The 21,950-nt window shown below is 30.0% G+C and overlaps 1 long non-coding RNA gene across 1 annotated transcript; it reads left to right on the top strand.

Annotated features, from left to right (window-relative positions):
- Positions 1–5,240: 5,240 nt before the first annotated feature.
- LOC131600281 (uncharacterized) lies at positions 5,241–6,549 on the top strand. Its single transcript, XR_009283085.1, has 4 exons — positions 5,241–5,446; positions 5,686–5,753; positions 6,134–6,201; positions 6,414–6,549. It is a non-coding gene; the product is annotated as an uncharacterized LOC131600281 (long non-coding RNA).
- Positions 6,550–21,950: the final 15,401 nt, after the last annotated feature.

Below are 21,950 nucleotides of genomic sequence, written 5' to 3'. Positions count from 1 at the left end.
TTTTCAATTTTTTAATTAAGAAAAAATTGAGGATGATTTTGGACCGTTAGATGAATGAGATTGGGTTTGTGGTAATGTAAATGGACGGTGATGATTGAGAGTTTGATTATGATAATGTGGTTTGGGTTGTATTTTATAGTTTGTTGTTGAGTTCGTCCTTATCCATTGTCTTTCGGCAAGTCCGTCACCGAGGATTATGTTTGTTGTGGGACCCACTTACGGGAGTTGTCTCAAATTATCTGAATTCCTCGTGGGTCGTGCCACGTTTCTTGCATTCATTGGTTGGAAAGTTGCACCGTACACGTGGAAGGTTTTAAACCTTTCTTTAACATCGATGTTCCATATTGTCTTGAATCAATGAATTTCATAATTCGCTTTTTTGACTAGATAGTGTGATCTTTCAAATCAACACATTGGATTTTAGGTTGTAAAATTATGGGTGTTTAAATATAAGATTATAAAATATACTTACCATACTTAATATGTATTTACTTTATTACTTTTATTATTCAAAATTCAATTATTAACATTTATTTTAAATATAAATTTAAGATAAAGACAGATATTATGAAATAGGCATGTTTAAACTATTGAGATATTTATGTTGAATATTAAGGCTTATTCAAAGTATTTCAAGGTCTAAAAGGAGTTTTGAAACGAGCGATTTTACAAGAAATACAAATATCTTATTAAAAGTTGTATCAATTTCTTAATATTAAAATAAAATAAATTACCTATTTAGTATCTAAATTACGTATTATTTTTCCTGATTGTTTCTTGTACAAAAATGAAATAGTATCATTCTAAAGTATATCAAATTCGTGGATTTAGTTAAAATTTATGAAAATTTATTATAATACTCCTTTGACGTTCTAATAACTTGGATGTAATTTACTAAATTTCTATTTTTAAATTTATTTATTATAATTATATATTTGAATATTTATATTATTTTTAAAAAATTATGAATTTATATAATGTTCTGTTCTTGGCTGAGCAGGCCCAACGCTCACAATAAAGTCGGGTTGGCCCAATTCCTGACCCAGACCGAGCAGGCCCAACAACTGAAGGCTCAATAATGTTTCCAGTAGCCGTTACGGAGCCAACTCCACTTAAGACCACGTGGTCAAACCCACTAGCGAGGGTTTTAGGCACGTGGTCCAACCCCACGTGGTCAGCCCTAACACAGCGAATTTTGACAGTTTTCTAGCACGTGGGCCTCCATTGAATTTGGCTAATTAGGGAACCTTGGTCCAACGCTGGGGACTATAAATACTCTCTTTTAATAGAGGGACAAATATTCATTCATTCTCACTAACTCTCGTACTTGCTATCTCTGATTGCTTCTTCTCACTTTGACATCGAGGTATCTTGCAGGTACACCCCCTCCAATCCTTCAAGTCTACCGTGAGCTGACCTTAAGATCATATAAATATCAATATTTTTTATATTCATACATAATTATAAATAAATGATGTCATGAGATAATAAATTCTAGATAAACAATTTACACTTATTTAATTTAATTAATATATACCACTCACCCTAAAAAAGTATTAAATTAAAGTCAATTTGATATAATAAAGATTTATTTGATAAATATTTTTTAAAATATTTTACTTTTTATCATAAAATTTATATTTTAAAAGCATAATTTAAATAGTTAATAGAATTATTAATTGTGTATAGACAATGCAGAATTTAGTAAAAATTTATTGGAACCAATACATATTTTATAATATTCTTCGGTTGAAAGTGCACATTCAATTGTCACTCTTAGGGCTGTATAGGATCCGAGAATCAGACCGGTGGAACTGGTCTATTGGACCTACCAAATGTTTTTCAGTCCGAGAATAGGTAACTTTTTAACCGATACCAAAAATTGATACTCCCTCTGTTCTTTTTTAAGTGTCATTTTAGTAAAAAGCTCTTCAACCAATATAGTGGATTATTAGAGTTACTTTTTCTATTACTAGTAGTTTGCCCGTGCGATGCACGGGTAAGTTTGTATAATTTGCTCTTAATAATTTGTTATTCATATTTTTAATATAAAAAAATATCAATTGTAAGTAAATAAGTAAAATATAGATTGAAAAAGGGAAAAGCGTGCGAGTAAGATGAAAAAAAATATTACCATAGTTTTATTATGATATAATGTGATTTTTTTTAATGAAATGTTAACAAAATATAAGAGAAAATGAAGATGAAGATATGACCTTAAAATAGTCTCAACCTAACATTCAAAAGTTTAATTCTTATGCTAGCATAAAGAAATATATAGTAGAGATGGGATAATAGTGGAACGTTAAAAAATATTACATGATTATTGATTAATTATATATAGTATATATCAGTCCGTGATAAATAAAAAAATAGAAAACACCCCTATTTTACATTTCAAATTATATATATATATATATATATATATATATATATATATATATATATATATATATATATATATATATATATATATATATATATATATATATATATATATATATATATATATATATATATATATATATATATATATATATATATATATATATATATATATATATATATATATATATATATATATATATATATATATATATATATATATATATATACATATATATATATATAATCTTTAAAAATAATAAAAAGAATAAATATTTAATATACATGATTTTTTTTATAGTAAAGTTAAAAAATATTTTTATTTTATATTACTAAAGAGTTATAATAAAATGCTTAAAAACTTTAAACTATCATATCATTTTATCTTTAATTCCATTTATAAATTATTATTTTTATAATATTTTATCTACTTCACTTCTTTAATATATAGTTTTGAGTTTGGGAAAAATATTTTTATTTTATACCATGAAAGTATTAAAATAAAATGTATATAACACTTAAATTATCATATCACTTAATATTTAGTTTATTTTTAAAAATAACTATTATTCACAATATTTTATTTACTTCAACTCTCTAACATATCTTTTTTTTTTATTTGAGAAATTTTTTAATAATAATTAAATCAACACGATATGAGAAACTTTTAAATATTATTATAACAATAAAATTTTAAAAATATAAAGAAAAAATACTATAATATTTTTAATTTTTATAAAAAAATATCGGCATTACTTTTTATTATTATTTAAATTTGAAATGTGGAAAAGGGAGTTTTTTAACTTATATTTTAAAAATGATATATATATATATATATATATATATATATATATATATATATATATATATATATATATATAAATTGTGTATATATATTTTTATTTATTATCTATCATAAATTAGTTATATACATTTTTTAATATTTGTTTTTAGATATTTGGATATTATATAATTATATCAATTTTATTAATCTTTTTATATTTTTGATTTGTATTTATTATTTAGAAAAACTAAGTAATTCATGATTATATAAAAATTATAATTTTATTATTAAACAAAAATAATAAAAGAGAATAATTAAAAAAGCATAATTTTTTAACATTGCAATGGGATTTAATACATTAAAGAATGTTAAATGGATTAGGATTGTTATTAGAGTGACATGTGTCAAAGGTTGCCAAGAGTTGTTATCATGATGACACCTAGCTAGGGTTGCTATCATAACAACCTTGCATTTATATATAAGATATCCTTATTTATTTTTCTCTTTCCAAATAAATTCAACCACACACTCTCTTTTTCCATTAACTAATTAACAAATTTGAGGTGGAGTTATTGAAAACGTAAGGGTATAAATGACAAATTATAACATTAAATTATAAAACGACACTTAAATAGGAACAAAAAATTCTTCTAAAACGACACTTAAAAAGGAACGGAGAGAGTACTATATTGGATATTTATTGAATATTTTTGTCGGATATCCGAAGTAACAGTCCAGTTTCGGTCCAAAAAATTGGTCCATCACTGTTTCAGTCCGGTCTGAATTTACCCGATACTATTTCGGTCCGGCTTTCGGGATATAAAAATACCCGGACCGGACCGATAACAGCCCTAATCACTCTTGTGTTTGAAGTTATTCATTCAACATATTTATCTTGAGCTAAATTATTTATGTTAGAATAGAATAATAGAAAAGAGAATAGACATATAAATAACCTAGAAAAAAATTATAAATAACAAAAATTAAAGAGATAATGAATAGAAAGATCATACCACAAATATTTTACACAAACTCAGTTCAATAATCATTGTCGAAATTTTTTTTTTCGAATTTAATTTGCAATTTTCAATTCTATTACATAAGATATCACAAAAGAATTGCCCTCCTTATTAAATAACTACAACATAATACTAATACAATACAACTCTTAAATAAATGTTTTTCACTCTCTTGACACCGACGCAACTCTAGTGAAAAAGAAGTTTATGAAAGAACGAGAGAAGAAAAGATAATAAAGTTTTTATTAAAAAAATTGATTATTTTTAAATGAGCAGGAAAAAAATTTGGCTCAAAAGAAAAATAATTTATCCGTCTTTTTAATAATTTATCTGATTAAAATTATATACTAATCAATTAACGGAACTAAAACGGAAAATTTTGGTTTTCGACATCACTTAATTGACTACGGCCTCCTTAATCGATTAAGAGGTGTTACACTTTGATTTAATCAATTAGAAAGAAATATTCAAATTATAAAACAAAAACGGTAGTTATTGTTTGAACTGATGTTGTGACTAAAGGTCTACTTCCACAAAAGCTTTTGGTTAGGATAAATATTTTAAATAACTAAAACAAAGAAACGACTAATATTCTAAATTGAAAGATATGATAATCATACAATATAATAAAGCAAGATGAGTATTTTGGCAAGTTTGCCATTTGTCACAATATTAGAGTCCTTGCTATTTTTAAAAATACTATTAATATAAATATTACTATATTTATCTTTATATTTATTTTTATATTTAATTAATTATTTCATTAATCTACTATCTACCCAATACTAATAAATTGACCAAACTACCAATTGTGCCCTTTTCTCAATCTACCCAATACTAATAAATTGACCAAACTACCAATTGTGCCCTTTTCTCAAATATTATTTGTACTAAGAAAAGGATAATTTAGTAACTAACAAATTAACACCACAACTTTTCTACTTTCCAATAACTTTTTGACACTTGGCATTTAAAATCCTTTCTCCATTCCAAATTAACCTACAAGTTTTACACTTTTCTCTCTCATTTTCTCTCGTCACTCTCTTTCTCTCATTCCCTCTTCTCTCTTCTCTCTTCTCAAACCCTAAAAATATGAAGAAAAAAATGTCACACACTCCCATCCCGCCGTCGCACAGCCATTTTCGGTTTGGTTAATTTTTGTGTGTGTGTTTGTGATTGCACATTTCAGAGGACGCTTCATCTAATCCATTTTTGTAATCCTCATCTCAAATCCATTTTCGTAAACTATTTTTGTTAGGTTAGTTTTATAAACTGGGTCGTTTTTACTTCACCATGTATGTTTATGTTTTTATGAATAGGTTTATGTTTCTATGAATAAAGTTTATGTTTTCATGAATGGGTTTTTTTTTTTTTTGTGAATAGGTTCATTGGTTATTCATTTTTCCTCTCTGCTATTCAGTTTTATCGATTTAAAGTTTTAGATCTGAATAGTTCGGTTTAATTTTTATTTCGTGTTCTTTTTGTTTTGTTTTGTAGATTGAAACGCAAAGACGCTTGATCGGGAAGAAAACTGTGGAAAAAAGCTGCTGAGGGTCCTAACATTGGTTATTCATTTTTTTCTCTTTTGTTATTCAGTTTTATGATTTAAAGTTTTAGATCTAAATTGTTGATCTAATTTTTGTTTGGTGTTATTTTTGTTTTGTTTTGTTGCTCTTTTATAGGATTTGGTTGAATTCGGACTGCAATATACTAAGAATAAGTCAATGAACACATTTCTAGATTATGTTAGTTTTGTTTTTATATTCAAATCCATGAATGCAGCGTTGTCATTTTTCCACCATGTTTATTTCAATTATACAACCTACTCTTTGTAGGTCTTACCAGTCTATATTGAGTTTTGCTACTAATATCTTTGCATCTTTTTTAAGTGTAATGTAGTTTGGTATTGTGAAGTTTATGTTTAGTTTTTGTATCTTTTACTCAGATGTATCGTGAAAAGTTGATGGAGATGGGCACTTCAGTTTGAACGGGTGGAAATGGTACTGTCAGAAGGTATTTTTGAAACTTAACTTTAGTCTTTTCTAATATAAGTTGATGCATGAGCTATATATCTTATAAATATCAATTCTTTCTCCATTTCTTGATAATGCATTTATATTTCTGATGAAAAACTTCTTTTGCTGTGGATCCCTAATGCCTTTTGTCTTCTTTATTTCTTTGTTAAGTTGAATTATCTCTTGATGTTCTTCCTTCTATTTACCTAGAAAGAAGAAGGTTGTCCACAACACAACAACTACTGATGACAAAAGGCTTCGGAGCACCCTGAAGAGAATTTGGGTGAATGCCATCCCTTAAATTGAGGAGGTTAATATCTGTAAGGATGATATTGTCATCCAATTTTCAAACCCAAAAGGTAATGATAGTCCATAATATTTCTGCATTTATACTTTGCTTTCAGATTTTGATAACTATTATTTTGGATTGTTTTCTTTCCAGTTCAAACATCCAATGCCGCTAATACATGGGTTGTTAGTGGTGCTCCTCAAACCAAGAGTAGTGTTACAACCTGTTGTAGCATGTGAGTGCTTGGAACTGTCTAGCATATGTTAGTCATGTTAGTCAGTTTGTCAAGTTATATATAACTATTTTTAACTGTGTTAGATATTTAGTTATAAGGTGGTACTTCTATACATTAAGCCTAATGTAAGTTCTCATAAACTTTAGTTAAGTAGTATTGATTTATTACTATGATATGCAAGTTTACTTCTGTTCTGTGAAAAACAATATTATTGTTTAACATGAGAAATCTGCAGCCTCTTCTAAATTTGTGGTATCTCATCTATAACGTTTTGTTGATCTATAACGTTTTGTTGTGTAGAAGTATCATCTCTAACAAAACAAGCATATATGCACCATTAATGTGAGGTTGAACAAAATCAATCACCACAATTTAATCTTTCGGCAATGCAGTTTAAGGGTGAACCATAACATTCATATAAGTTGGAACAATGTGAACTAATATCAGTTGGTCCATTAGATGAAACAATGTGGTGTGTTAGGTTGCATCGCCTCGGTGCAATTCCATCTCGATTATGGTCGCAACAACCGCCACCGTATAAAGCCACACACCAACAATTGAAGAATGGTTATGATGTGAAAGAGAAAATATAAATATTGAACACAGCAGCAATTGGAGCAAAACTATAAATATGCTGAGAGTGGGAGAAATATGCAACACATAGTGGGTTATCATGTTTTAACTATGATATGAAGAATGGTTAGGATGTGAAAGATAAAGTATAAGATATCCTCTTAAGTATACTAGAAAATATCATTACAGTTTCTTTAGATTTCATTTGATCTATATACTTCATAAATTAAATATAGTTTTTTTGTTATATTTTCTCCATCGTTTAATAACCAACAGCAAAGCTTAAAGGTATTAAACTAGCTCATTATGTTGTAAGATTCTTTCTTATATAAGGTAATAAGGCATACTCCTTCATCTAAGATGCTTTTTTATATATGGTGTATGTGATATGATGAAGTTTTATTGGAAAAAAACAACAAAATTTTGGTTTAAAAAGATTTACTTTTGTATGCAGTTTATGATAATTAGTTTTATGATAATTAGTGTATAGTTTTGATTTGTATGATAAGATCGATAGTGACTAAGATCAATCATTTTTAAAAGTTTTATTGTAAAAAAAAATTAAAACTGTGATTTTATGTTAACAAATCAAATAAAAGAGCAAATATAAAACTTTAAAACTAATAGGTTAAAAAATAGTCGTAATTACTATTTTAACTATTTTTTTTTTAAATTTAAACTCACAGACTTTTATCATTTAAATTTTGATTTATGCATTCAATATAATTTAATATTAGACAGTGTAGTGGTTCATTATATTTTCTTTATGTTCCTAAGTGGAAAGTGGCCAATGATTACTTCCTCATTTCTCATCTACACTATTTCATTTTTTATTTCAACAAATAATATTTAAGATATAAATTAACGTTCTTGTGCGGAGGCACGAGTCACTATCACTACCATATCTTTTTAATCTTTAACTCAAAAAAAGATGCTAGAGTTTTAAGTTTTTATCAGTTTTGTTTTTGAAAACTAATTACATGTTTCGTAGCAAATTCTTAGGTAATGGACTTGATGTAACTTTTACTAACTCCTCTAAATTTTATCACTTAAACTCACTATTTTCACGGGTCACTTTCACCACAATACTTTTTTATTTTAGTCAACAAAATATTTGTACATATTTATAAGTATCAGTGATATTTGGGTTAGGTTTCAGTAACTTTAGCGCGCGAAGTGCACGGTAACTTTACCTCACACAGCCTCTAACAAATTTCTCTCTCATCTTAACTCTTCCTTTTTTTCTTTTATTTTATATTTCAAAAAATGTTAAAAGTGCTTAAAGTTACCAAAGTCTCTTACAAATTTCTCTCTCTCATCTTAACTCTTCCTTTTTTTTCTTTTATTTTATATTTCAAAAAATGTAAAAAGTGCTTAAAGTTACCAAAGTCACACTACTACAAAGTTACTGAATCCTTCTCCGTGATATTTGTAAATACTTATAGTAATTAGTATTATTTGTAAATCACCAACAACTCAGCCTTATCGAATGACCTAAGATATGAATCACTATTGCATTTTCATGTTTTTTTACATAGCTACTATATACATATTCATTTCATCTATATTATGTTTTGTGAATCTTAAATTAACGTTCCTCATTCTATCAAAATTTATATTTTTTTTCATGTCTAATTAATTTACATAATAATTAATAAAATTGTTTATTATGACATTTAACACTGACTTTCATATTATTCAAAATATACTACATCAAATAGATGAATACCCGTGCGGCAGCACGGGTCTCTTACTAGTATGTTTATACAAACAATTAAATTTTTAGCACGGCTAATTAATGCATATTTGATTTTCAAGATATTTGGTTCATTTTCTTTGAAAAAACAAACCCCAATGCAACTTTCATTTGGTCTTCCAACGTTCTTATGATTTCAAAAAGGTTATTCATATCAAATCATTCTCCCAAATCTTAATCGTGAGTTTTTCTTTTTCCATTGAATTGTTTGTTCTTCTTCGATGTCGCTTCAACCTCTTCTTCTTACCAGAACATCGCTTCATCGTCTTCTTCTTCTTTCCTTGAGTCTGTGACACCACCACCACCATACGATTTTTTACGACGACCTCCGAATCCAGCCATCTCATACGATTTTTTGCGACGACCTCCGAATCCAGTCATCTGATCCTCGCAAACTGGCCTCTGCACCACCGTGTTTTTGCCGCATTCTCTATTTTTCCATCTCATCCTTGCATTCTCTTATGCTCCTCAATTTTTCCATACTCTATAAGTGAATTATAATTAGCTTCGGTAAGAAGAGATTAAGGATTTCATTCTTTAATGGCAATTTTTTACCATTACAGGAGTTTGAAAGGAGCTGATTTCTATAAGATTAGACTGTCGTCCAATGTTTTGAACCCTATGTGCAGGGAATATGTTATTTCTTCAGTGAAAGTTATAATATGTTGCTCAAAGTGGAATTGGATTACCCTTGATTATGAACCAAGTGTTTGTTGCATTGTACATGTTTGTGTTATTGCTTCAAAGAGTTTCATGTTTTCAAACTTCATGCTTATACTTGCAGCATTATCTTTCTAATAATATATCAAAATCTGTTACTTTGATTTCAGCTGAAGCATGTTTTTACTTTGATTATGTCCCAACAAATGTGTTTCTATGGTTATCACTAAATGGTGTTGGTTGCAAGCACTAACAGTGGTTGTAAATCTATTTTTGTTTCACGTGGTGCTTCCGTTGTTATCCTTTGTGATGGCATGACCATATCTCCCGCCGTTAAATTCAGATCCGCCATAAGAGGCTTTAGTCTTTGATGGAAGAAATTTTTGTGAGAAGATAACTTTTTACTTTGTTGGGAAATGTGGACCTGCTCAAACTGAATGTTCATTTAATGAGTTTTTGTGAGAATGCCATCTTCTTTTTAAAACATTGTTACAATGTAACATTTCATGAGATTTATTTTATAGATAATGATTATTTGATTTTTTTTCTAATTTGTGTGAAGGTTGTAGTTATTTTGTTTTCTGTGAATATGTCAACTTGCCACTTATTCAAGTTGTGAGTTTTTTTCAAATCAAATTTCTTTATTCTTTGAGAGTGAGTTTTTCACTCTCCTGTTTGATTATCTTCTTCTTTGTTGCAGCTATAAAGTTTTTGTCATCTTGAAAGTGAAAGAGCATTGGGACCGGCGGTGGAGTCGTTCTGAGACACATATTTGGGTGGCTTGGTAAGTGGCGGTAAGAAATACAACTCTACGTGTTTTATATCAGTGTTAAATTAGCTGCAATTATCATTACATTATTGATTGAATTCAGAGTTGCATCGTATCAGTTTAGTCGTATGGGCAGAATTGTGCCAGATGCAACTGTCATTAGAGTAATGACTTGAAGTCTCGGTTGAATGAATTATCTTAAAGTTTTCTACTCAAATAATTGACAGTTATTTTTGCATGTACAGCCCATTAGGTCCTATAAGGGACACCTCCATCAAGAAAAAAGTCTGAATTAGAATCGTAACTTATAATTTGTCCATTGTATGCAAAGAAAATGTTAGGAATTAATCATGCTAGCACATGTAATTCAATATCAATGTATAAGTTCATTGGTAGTAGACGTGTTATTGGTAAATTTTCTCAATATTTTTTTACAGTAGAATAAGCAATTATACATTTAATTAAGTTTTATGTATGAGATTTTTGGTGCGGTATTTCTTAAATCTCTTCTACTATTATTCGAATCCATTTTTTTGTTTTCGTGCATCCATCTTTACGATTTCTTGAATATTTCTATATTTTGATGTGTTTATGTTACCAAAAATCTAAAAAACTTATATTTCTTAAATTTCTTTGCAATGGATCTCATTGATTCTATCTATTTCTCTTCTTCTTCTTCTTCTTCTTCTTCTTCTTCTTCTTCTTCTTTTTTATGCTACAACAAATCATGATTACTGAATGTGAAAGAAAACCGAAACAATAGCAGAAATTGAAATTGTTACGACGACGAAACCAAGAGTTCATCATTTGTAAGATTTGAGATTTTTCTAATCTCTCACATTAACTATGTTGGATATACTTTTCTTCTGAATTTGTTTATTGTTTTTCTTTTCTGAATTTGAATTTGAATTTGATTGCACCATTAACAACTGTCTTGCTTTTTTCAGTTTCATTGGTTTTGTTTCAGGAATGGCTACTCTTCTTCTTTTACCTACACTACTAAAAATACTTACATATCCGAAAAATACCCTCAGGTCAGGTTACAATTTCTCTATTTTTCCAAATCACTTTTTCCTTCTTATTAGGAACTATGATTATAACTTATTACTCTATTTTGAATCAATTTTGTAATCTGACAATAACTTATTGAATAATTTGTTTGTTTCTACAGGTTCTGCTAATAACATGCTTCTATTCAACATGTTTCCCACGTTATACAATTCGTTTAATTTGTGTTTGGATGAACATCAACTTTTTCTTATAAATTCATGTTGATATCACTAGAGTTTTTTTTTGTCAAATACATTATTATTATTAGGCGTAATCACAACAGTGATGTTGTCAAAGATAAGAAACCACAATTGATTAACAATGATTTTTAATGAAAAAATTAAACGTTTATATTTATTATCAATTGTTTTTGTGTCAAAATTGATTTACTATTTTCTTTATTAATTATTACGATTTTGAATTTTTTAAATAATTTTTACAATTTTTAAATTTTTAAATTTTTTAACATTAATATTAAATAATTATTATAATTTTATATACGTGATATGTTAGCAGTAATGAGAATAATTGTTTAAATTTATAATACAAGTCTTAAACCTTCATTAAAAAGTATTACAGGGATTATTATTAGAATTTGTTTGGATTTTTTTTCTATTTACATGTTTACTTTTATAAAAGGAAAAAATTTATTTATATTATTTATATTCAATTTTTTTTATACTGCTATGGTATTTGAGTTAAAAATGTGACAACAATAATAATACACTATTAATATTAATATTATAAAGAAAAAACAATCAATGTTAATAATACACATTTATTGCTATTATTTCTTATATATTATTATTATTATTATTATTATTGTTATTTAATTTAGAAATTTAATATAAGTAATTATTCTGATTTTAGATTTTTGTAATGAGTATTTATTAAGATTTTATCTATGTGATATGAGGCCAATAATGAGGCAGAGCAATTGTTTAAATTTTATATATGACTCATAAATTTTTGTTGAATAAATATCTCAATTATCGTAACAACCATATAGAATGAGATCTTTTTGTGTCATATCTTTTTGATTCCATTTATCAGTATATTTTTTGTTTAATACTAATTATAAAATCATATTAATATGGAGACAACTTCTCTACCCATCACAAAAAGTTGGGTAGTATACCTTCAACCAATTACATGATTTCATCTCATTTAACACATTTAATTATTTATTAAAATACTACAAATATTTATTGTTTTCAAAGCATTTTACAAAGGAGGTAACCTTACCCAACTTTTTGAGTTGGGTAGATAAAAATTCACCTATTAATATTATTGTCAAATTCAATACAATATGCCCTTAATTATAATGGCTTTTGTATAATGCCCTTAATTTTAATTTCATACTGAATTGCTAACTAATTTTTCGAATAATAAATATTATATCCAACATTAGAGTTATCATTGCAATTTATGCATGCTTTCCACATATCAAGGTAAAAGAGGGACTGATTTTGTTCAGTAGCACATATTATGTATTATAATTAATGTATTTTAGTATTTTAACAATGACTATCTATATTCAAAATTCACTAACATTTATAATCATTAATGTCATTAAAATTAAACCTAACCCATATTTATTAAAAAAAATAAAAACAAAATCTTTTTTTAATACCTATATTCCTATTAATGTATTTAATTATTCCAACAATGAGTCTCCGTATTCAAAATAAAAAATAATCAATTCTTATCTTTATTGTCGTTACGTAATCAACTTTATTGAAAAAATATAAAAATCAATTCTAATTTATAAATATAATTCAAATATTGTATTCCAAGACATTAGCATACACATATTAAATCATTATAATAGTATAAGCGCCAAATAAAAAAATATAAACTTTTTCAAACTAAATAGAAAAATTTCTAGAACTTTTGCTTTAAAAAAATTAATGCTTTTATTTTTACCACAAAAAATCATAATTGTTTTATTAAATTCTAACAAAAAAATTGATGATAGAAAAATTTAAAATTATATCAATCCACTTCTGTAATAGATAATAATCTCAACTAATCTAGAGTTATGAAAAAAAATTTAAAAATTATTATTTTGACAAACTAATTTTAAATTACTTAAAATGTTTTTATTTGACATTATAAATCTTATAAATTATTTCAAACATGGAATAATAATAATAATAATTTGTTTTCCAAAAACTAAATCTCTTCAAATCATAACATACTATAAATATTTAAACTTTTCATTTCTATAATTTCTTTGATTGGATTATTATATTTATCATTTTATTCACAAAAATTTATAAATATATAAGTTTTCTAAATTAAAATTGATTTGATATAGATTGTTTCTTATAAATGAAGGTCATCTTTAAAATGAGATCTTATTTATTTATTTCATATCGAGCAAATTAAAAAAGATTTTCGTTTTAATTTTTTAATTGATATTATATATTTAAAGACTAAATTATTTTTTTGGTAACTTACAAAAAAAATTAAAAAATTCTATTCTTTTTAAATTAGCATCATAATTTAAAAATTTAAAATTGTTTTATAATAAATAATTTAAAATTTTAAGTAATAAAGATATTTTTATAAACAAAATATAGTTTATTATTGATAAAAAAAGTTGTGTGAAACTAATAACAAAGATAAATTATAATGTTAATATAAATTTATTTATAAATTATAAGTAATTGTAAAATATTTTTCTTTAATATAAGAAATTTTATCTCGTAGTTGCTTTATAAAGTTATAAGTATCAATATTTTCTAATTGGGAAAATTTCAAGACGAATCAGTACTTGAAAACCGATGATTTATAAAGAAATCTAAATTATCCTGCCGGAAACATTAATATTTATCAATTGGTGGTCAGTTGATTATTATAAAATCAGATTTATCAATTCTTCCATTCTATTTTTTTTTTCAATGCTCCGTCAAATATCATTTTTAAACAAATATTTTTTAAAACAATTTTTATCGGAAGGAACTAACGTGAAAAGGAAAATTAAGTGGTTTAAAGAAGGTGTGTAGAGCAATAAAGGAAGTGGGTTTCAGACTTTCATTACAAAATTTTTTAGGGTTTTCAACTATGCCTTTTTTTAAATGAGAGTGGAAATTGGGAACAAGGGCACTAGTATTTGAAGAATTTATCTTGCCTACCCCTAAATTATATATGGTACTCCTAAATTTATGAAAAGACCAAATTGTCTAACAAATTTTTATTATCACATTTTTACAAATTTACGAAAAGAATGAGATTTTTCAAATTCTCTGAAGATACCGTCAATTTCGATGGCGTATCAGAAATTTGGCGAAAACAAGTAAGATTTACGGCATATTTTGTGAAATTTCAAATATTTGCTACCAAAAATTTCAGAATTCTAGGTATTATCATTTACTAATATTACCGAAAATTTTGAAATTTCCAGTGTGTATTATCATACCGAAAATTTTGAAATTTCCGATGCGTATTATCATACCAAAAATTTCGAAATTTCCAGTATTTCAATTTTAAAAAAAAAAACTATTTTCCTTATATTTTTAAATTTTGCAGTGAAGACCAGAGGCAGAGACTGTTCTATTGCGGGACGGACCACAGATAAAGCCGGTGCGGTTGCTCGAGCTACTGATGAGGCGCATGCCTCGGAGCTACGTGTTGGACGCCTTCCTCCGACCGATTCTAACCGGAAACGGAGGGATGAGTAGCAGGCGGTAACGGGGTTCCGCGCACCTCGCTGCCAGACTGCCAGAGCATCCACTATTGTGGAGGAGCAGGTAGCTGAGGAGCCGGTGGTTGAGGAACCGGGAGCTCAGAAGCAGGTAGTTGAGGAGTCGAGGGTTGAGCAGACGGTGGTTGAGGAGCTGGTGGTTCAAGAGCAGGTGGTTCAGGAGCAGGTGGTTAAGGAGCCGGTGGTTGAGGAGCCGGTGATTCAGGAGCAGGTGGTTCATGACACATACACCACCACTCGTGCATCTACAGAGCCATCAATACACACTGATGGAGATTTCTCTGGAGGACCTTCTGATAGGTCCGTGTTGACGGGATACGCTGACCATGTCGCTTATAGGATATGGCAGAGCGAGGTATGTGATATTGGTCTCGTTTAAATGCTTAATTTTTATGTTTATTACACAATTTGATGTATACTAATTTATTTTAATTGTATTATTTTGTTATAGGAGCGTCCAGTGTTGAAGGTCGCTTCTCACGGGTCAAAGTTAAAGAAATTTTTTGAGAGTCGGATGCCTGAGCAGGTGAGGAGGATAGTTGAGGATTTCCATTTGATGGACATTGGTGGATGCTCCTTAACGATGTTAGACGCCTCCCTGTTATCAGCTTTTGTTGAGAGGTGGCACCCGGAGACATCATCCTTCCATCTTCTATTTGGGGAGATGAAGGTGACTTTAGATGATGTGGATGCCCTTTTTCACATTTCGATTGCTGGTACGTTTTTCACACCAATTTATAGGGACCAGGCAACGGCGGTGCACATGGTTATGGATGCTTTGGAGGTTGACGAGGTGGATGTGCTACGTGAGTTTGATGAGACTCGGGGATTTCACCCTATGATGTCTTGGTTAAGGCTACTTATCAGATGCTTGTGGATGCATAGAGGTACCAGACTGCTGCTAGGGCGTACATGCTACATCTAGTGGCATGTACTCTCTTTACGGACAAGTCTGGAGTTTATATAGATGTTTGATACCTTTCTCTATTCAGCGCCCTTGACACCCCATGTTGAGCTTGGAGAGTGGCGGCATTGATGATGTTGTACACGGCACTTCATGTTGCATCTTGTCCTGACACCAGACAACTTGTTGCTTACATGAGCTTGTTAGAGGTATATTATAATTAATTAGATGGTTTTATGTTTAATTATTTGGGTGTATTTATTTGATGGTTTTTATTTATGCGGTGTTGGATCTACGAGCACTTCCCTCACATCTGTGAGTGGAAGTTCCAACGTGTTATGGCTACTGACCCATGTGCGAAGAGGTGGAAGGCCAAACAAACCATTCCAGGAGGGTTGATGGAGTACAGGCGGAGGCTGGATGTTCTAACATTGGATGATGTCATCTGGACACTGTATACAGCTCACCGCCCTCATTGTCCTTTTGATGTATACTTTATATTCAGGGTATGTCAGATGAGAGATCCATGTGGCTAGACACTTGCCTGAGAGGTGTCTACTCCAGTATGGTTATATACAGGGCATCCCATGTCCGGTCCCAGAGGTTCTAATTGGTGGCATTAATCGATGGTTTCAGAGTCACATCATCAGCTCCCCCGTGAGATCATTGATACAATCATTGAGGTTCAGGAGCCTGGGCAGTGCGAGGATGGATACTTTGAGTGGTTCCACAGTTTGTCACACCCTAGGGTCATACCACCTGCCACAACATTTGATGTTCCAAGGCCTTCAAGTACCATGGATTCTTCTGATCCATCACCTCCACCTCCCGCAGGTGACCAGGACAGCCGCCTACAGTGCATCATCGTTCACTTAGATAGCCTCATGGGTTTGGTGAACCATGATGGTGAGGTTTGTGATGCCCCCGGATTGCTTTCGGGATGATCGACTGACCCCAAAAACCAACATGGGTCTTTTCAGCATGTTTTGACCTCACTCGCACGCTTTCCGGGAAACTTCCCAGAAGGTCACCCATCCCAGAATTTCTCCAAGTCAAGCACGCTTAACTTTGGAGTTCTTATGAAAGAGGCTACCGAAAAAAATGCATCTTGTTGGTATAGGTAGTACCTAGCAATTCTTATATGCACTCCTTCAACCATGCAGTCCCATACCTGCACAGTCTCAGAATCCCTCTCATTCCAATGTGGCGACCACCCTTTCTATCTTCGGCCTCGAGTGTTACATGCGGTGAAACCACCGCTCACCTTCTTCGGCCTCATCTTGTTTTTGATAGCCTCTTCCATAAGAACTCCACAGTTAAGCGTGCTTGACTTGGAGAAATTCTGGAATGGGTGACCATCTGGGAAGTTACCCGGAAAGCGTGCGAGTGAGATCAAAGCATGCTGAAAAGACCCGTGTTGGTTTGTGGGGCCAGTCGATCATCCCGAAAGCAATCTGGGGTGTTACAAGGTTCATACTATTCCGAGGAGGGCCTATGTATATTTATTTTTTATGATTGTATTATATGCATATTTTGTTCAGACATCTTTTTTATTGCATAATCTTTTTTGCTAGTACATGTTTCGATTAAATAAAGAAAATAAAATAACATCAATAATAAACAAAGATAGTTAACAAACATCAGATGACAAACAACAAACATAAATAGTACTCCGAAACATGAAAACCTAGGCACTTACAGATGAGTCTAGACGTATCAGACACTTCATTATGTCGTCCACGGATCTTCGGATCTGCACGTCCAACTCGATCGGATCTTTAGTTATCCTACGGCAAAATGATTTCCACATGGCCTTCACATCTTCATCATTCTTCAACTCGATTAGGTTGTATTTCACCATTCCATTTGTGTCAATCTAGTCCTCCCGAAAACTCAACCTTTGTCCCCCTTTTGTTACCGGAATCAGGAAGCAAATTATTCAACGTTTCTTTCAAGGTGGCAAAGGATTCGGGGCCATCTGGAATCTTGGTTTCAACCGCAGGGTTGCAGCCATTGATATACACTTCCACATTAATCAAATACTGAGGAAGAGGTATTTTGTTGAGATATGTTATCCAATAACCCTAAGACCCCTTTTTATACAAATGGTGATGCATTCTAGACCACACATATGTGTCGGTGCAATCAGGACCCTCCAAAAGTGTCGGCAAAATCTCAACCGTTGAAAAAACCTATTATTGAAACATACCAGAAATTTAAGTTATAATGAAATTTCTGATACTGCCCAAAAATTTGGTAGGGTGTACCAGAAATTTCGTCAGAAAATTCTTTTTATCTCATCAGAGGTAAAATTGGAATAAAAAACTTGAGGGGTGACATGTATAATTTGAGAGGTGGCAAGATAAATTCTCTAGTATTTGGTATATAGCCTTGACAAATAGATTTGGTGTGAGGTACGATTACTAGAGAAAGAGATAGAGGAAGCTTTGCCTAATGGAATAACATTTGTTAGTTTGATATAAGTGTTACTGCTTTATTAGATCTGTACTCAAGTATATAATAAGCATATAAAGGAATTTAATAACATGGATAATTTGTCATTGTCGAAGCTTGACATAAATCAATTAATTAAAATTTGTATGTTAAGTGCGAAGACTACTCCAAAATAAACTAATAACAAAAGATAACATATTTATAAGAGGTGTAATTGATTAAGGTTCTCTTCACTCCATTCAAGAGTGTAAAAGTGAATAAATAGTTTCTCATATTTTCATTGTGTGCCCAGTTTTTGGATGTATATAGTATAAGGATTTTTTGGATGTATATGGTATGAAGTTTGTAAATGGCTTGGGGTTGCATCAGTGCTTCAAAGAGAAGGATCATCACATCTAAATCAATTTGAAGGCCTTTTGTGGAAGTGGAAGAGCATTCCTCGATAAGATTATTGTGTTTTGGTTTACTTGTATTTGGATGCCCTAAAATGAAAAGTTCTTACAAAATAAGGAATTATGTCTTGATAATGTGTAATATGAGTGGTTTCATTTTTTTTAATATATGTAAGATAATGTTTATAATCATATTTTTTGTGAGACAAAAGAAAAAAAAAAAGAAGATAAAGTTCAAAGAAAAAAAATTGTGCGAGAAGATAAAGTTCTTATATGTCTATAAATTAAGGAAAAATAAATTTCTCTTACTGAATAATTGTATCAATTTGAAGTGTAAGGATGAGAGCTATTTCATATCACTTAACTGATTTTCAAGGGCTCTTTGATTAGATGTCAGGAATATGTACTAATTTTGAGGATGAACTATTGAGACTACTTCTATTATTATCTTTACTAGAGTCTCGGAGACATTTCAGGTTTCTATGAAGAGTTCTTCTCCTAAAAAGTGTTGTTTTTTGGGAAACGACTAAGGAACATGTTCCTAATCAAGAGATGATAAGGAAGGCACAAAGTTCTTCATTTGAAATTGAATTACTTGCCATTGAAAAATAAAGAAGAATTCAGAAAAAGAATATAAGTTTGGTAGAGATAATAGTTAGAGCAAGTGTAAAGGTCGATGCAAGAATGTGGAATATCATTATTGTCCCAGAATATGACACATATAGAAGATTTTTTCTTTGGAAAAAAGATAATAAGGCAAGAAGAGTAAGCAAACACAAAGAGGTCATAATGATGATAGTGATGATGATTGTGTTACTACGGCTACCAATGATAATCTTGTTATTCTTCATGACCACAAGTCGGTTAATCTTGTATCCAATGAGAGCATGTGAATAATTGATAGTGGTGCTACACTGCATGTTACACAAAGGAAGGAGTTCCCCACCTCTTATACTTCAAGTAACTTTGGAATATTGAAAATGGGTAATAATATTGTATCTAAGGTAATTGGTGTTGGTGATGTTTGTTAGCAAACCAAAATGGGAATGTAGTTATTGCTTAAAGGAGTTAAGAATGCCCAAAATGTTTGCTTTAATTCGGTAGCTAGGCATATGTTTGATGATGGTGCTTTTGATAATCACTTCACTTGGGAGAATTTTTTTAAGTTTATTAAACAAATGATTTGGTTTCTAAACATAGTATGAATTATATTGATATGGTATCATGTTTTTGGCACTGAAGGCTTAGCCATATAAAAGAGAAAATGTTGAATTGCTTAGCACGAAAGAGGTGTATAGACACTAAAGCCAAGTTGCCTAAACATTACCGAGGTTAGACATAGTTCACTGTCGTGCATTTTATTAATCTTACTTATTATGGATTTGAATAGTGAGTTTCCGCCAAGATTTGGTTTGGAAAGAATGTCATATATGGTATTTTAAGAGTATTTGTAATATCAGAGCTTAATCCGTTTACTAAAAGGAACAACTACTTCATGGAAAATTCTTAGGTGGACACATTCCTAAGAAATTGTTTTACACACAACCAATCACAGAATTTTAATTAATTAAAAAATAAATATTGATTTTTCTCTTTCCTTCATAATTTCAATCACCCCATGAATCCAATTAAACACAAAATTAAAATTAAAATAAATTTAAAAAGTACTCTTTCTTATTGGTTGTTCCTAAGAATGTGGATTTAGGGTCGTGTCCATGCAAGAATTGCTCCTATTTCATATATTAATGCAATTTGGAGGGAGAAGATTAAAATAGTCATTTTATCAAGGAATGGTGTTTTAGTCATTTCCATGATGTCACATGGATCTTAAGTCAATTAAAATGCAATTGGGTTTAAGGAGGTGATTAAGTATTTAAAACCAAGGTTTAAGAATAAGGGTGGTTGTGGATATTTCCTATATCAAGAGGAAGATAAAATGGTCTTTTGGTTTTTAGCAACGTATTTATGTTTGCTCCTTAGAAGAGAACTAAAAAAATCATCTTCCGTGAGAGTAAAAGAGATGGGGAGCACGGTTGAGAGAGAGAGAGAGAGAGAGAGAGAGAGAGAGAGAGAGAGAGAGAGAGAGAGAGAGAGAGAGAGAGAAAAAATCTCTCAAGTTCATCATCTTCCTTCATTGCCAAAATAAACTCCTATAAAGGATGGAATTCCATCCCACTTCACCCTATAACTCAAAGAGGTAAGCACTCCAAACTCACCTTCACCCTCTTAATTAATATTCAATCTCTTTAACTACCATTTATATCTCCATTGCATGATCAAAACCATTATATTTTAACCTCCAAGATTGTTGATCATTGTGTAGTTTGAAGATTACCTTGCATGTGAATAAAAGACAAGGGAAAAGAACATAATCATCATCTTCAATTTCTAAAGGTGGATTTCATCTCCCTTAGGCTTTGATTCCATTTTATGAACCCTAAAAGTCAATTGGATTGCATGTGGCTTTTGAAATGGAATATGACTGTGGATTGTGTGTTATGTGTATTTTGTACTAAGAGCCATGCTTGAGTGCTAGCAAAGATTAGCTTGATTAAGACTTGAGAATCATGAATCTTATGACGTAGAACTGTGATGTAGGAAATTTGGGGATTTCTAGGCAAATTGCTTGTAATATTATCTAATCCACGTATCAAGGGAGAACCAACACAGGAATTTGTAAATTATTGAAAAATTACAAAAGTAATAATATTACTCCCTGCCCGTATTTCTCTATGTCAGAACATAAATACCCCCATAATGCTATTTAAACCCCTAATGACACTCTCCATTTCTTTGAAGAAATGGAGAGGATCTCAACTAGTTTTTCATGTTTTAAACCCTATTCCGAGATAGTCAATGATAATGAGCTTTAATGGTATGATTGTAAGCATGCATTTTATTAGTAATGAATGTATAGTAGAGATCCACTCCATTTTCTAAAAAGAAATGGAGGTCT

This window comes from Vicia villosa, linkage group LG4, assembly GCF_029867415.1.
Source record: "Vicia villosa cultivar HV-30 ecotype Madison, WI linkage group LG4, Vvil1.0, whole genome shotgun sequence".
NCBI lineage: Eukaryota > Viridiplantae > Streptophyta > Magnoliopsida > Fabales > Fabaceae > Vicia > Vicia villosa.
The sequence above is the reverse complement of the archived record's forward strand: the minus strand, read 5'-3'. Positions and strand labels throughout refer to the sequence as shown.